Below are 1,595 nucleotides of genomic sequence, written 5' to 3'. Positions count from 1 at the left end.
CTGTGTGAGCAGGCACCCTGGGGACACTGGGGTGCTTGCTGCAACAAGGACAAAGACATTTTGTCTTTGTATTTCTAGCACCTCGCATAGTGCTTATAGGTGCTTAATAAGTGCTTGTTGAATGACTGAATGGTCTTTAGTTTCTTCTGTATAATGAGGAATTTAAATAAATGTCTTAAATTGCTTTCAGTCCTGAATTCTAAGAACTTTACTTCATAAATGTGATACTTATGATGCTTTGAGTTGTGTGGTTTGAATAATGTCTTCTTAAAGCCTGCAGAAAAGTGGTATGTCATTATAATAATTATTCATGGAATACTATTATCTGAATTACCCACAAAACAGCATTCTACTTAAACCACCAGCCCAACCTTCTCAGTTTCTTTCTTTTTTGTTTAATATAAAAAAATTCCATAAGATTTTGAGATCAAATTTTCTCCCTATCTTTCCCCTACCCCACCCGAAGATAGTGAGCTTACTTAATATCCCTTCCCCCAATCTGTTCTCTCTTATAGCCTCCCCCAACTACCCCCCCAAATTTTCTAGTAGTACAGAATGTATTTCTTTTTTTTACTTTTTAGAATTGTTTTTCAAATGCTTTGACTTCTGATATACATCATTCATTTCTGCCAGATTTTGAGTTACAAATATTCTCCCCATTTTTCCCTTACCCGCCACCCCAAAATAGCAATCCCACAGGATATCCACTCCTCCAATCTGCTCTCTCCCATATCTTCTCCCATATCTTCTCAACTTTTCCAGTAGGGCATGGTGGATCTCTATGCCCCAGTACCTGTATATCTTATTTTCCAATTACATGTAAAATAGTATTAATAATAGTATATATATATATTTATACACATATATACATATATATACACATATACATATATATACACACATATATAATTTTAAGCATTTGATTTTAAAACTTTGAATTCCAGATTCATTCCCTTCCTCCCTTGTCACCCACGCTTACTGGGAAGATAAGCAGTTCAGTATAGGTTGTACATGTGTAGCTAATGCAAAACATTAGCATAGTAGATATATTGTAAAAGACTGACTATATTTCCCTCCCTCCTATCCAACCTTCAACTTGTTCTATACTCTACTTTGATCCCATCCTTTTCAAAAGTGGGTGCTTCCAACTTCCCTTCCCCCCAGCCTGCCCTCCCTTCCATCACCCCCCCCTCTCATACCCTTTCCCCCTACTCTCCTGTAGGGTGACATACCCTATATAGTGTGTATTTTATTCCCTCCCCGAGCCAAATTCAATGAGAATAAGGCTGACCCATTCCCTTTTGCTTTCCTATTCTTCCCCTCCGCTGTAACCATTTTCCCTTACCTCTTCTAAATGAGATAGTTTACCCCATTCTATCTCTCTCCATCTCCTCTCATTTATTCCTCTCTCACCTCTTAATTTCACCTTTTAAGTATCATCCCTTCCTATTAAATTGGACTTGTGCCCTCTATCTATGTATACATGTAAACACATATTCACACATTTACATATGTATTCCTATGCCTGTATACCCTCCAATATAGCTATATCTATCTATCTATCTATCTATCTATCTATCTATCTATCTATCTAT

The 1,595-nt window shown here is 36.9% G+C and overlaps 1 long non-coding RNA gene across 2 annotated transcripts in view; it reads left to right on the top strand.

Annotated features, from left to right (window-relative positions):
* Positions 1–1,595, top strand: part of LOC138167240 (uncharacterized) — a 366,181-nt gene that overhangs the window by 289,711 nt on the left and 74,875 nt on the right. The gene's annotated exons all lie outside the window — the stretch shown is intronic.

This window comes from Petaurus breviceps, unplaced genomic scaffold, assembly GCF_028583685.1.
Source record: "Petaurus breviceps papuanus isolate PSGF00001 unplaced genomic scaffold, PetGlider_PUasm1.0 229, whole genome shotgun sequence".
NCBI lineage: Eukaryota > Metazoa > Chordata > Mammalia > Diprotodontia > Petauridae > Petaurus > Petaurus breviceps.
Note: the sequence above shows the minus strand (reverse complement) of the source record. Positions and strands in the feature narration are given on the sequence as shown.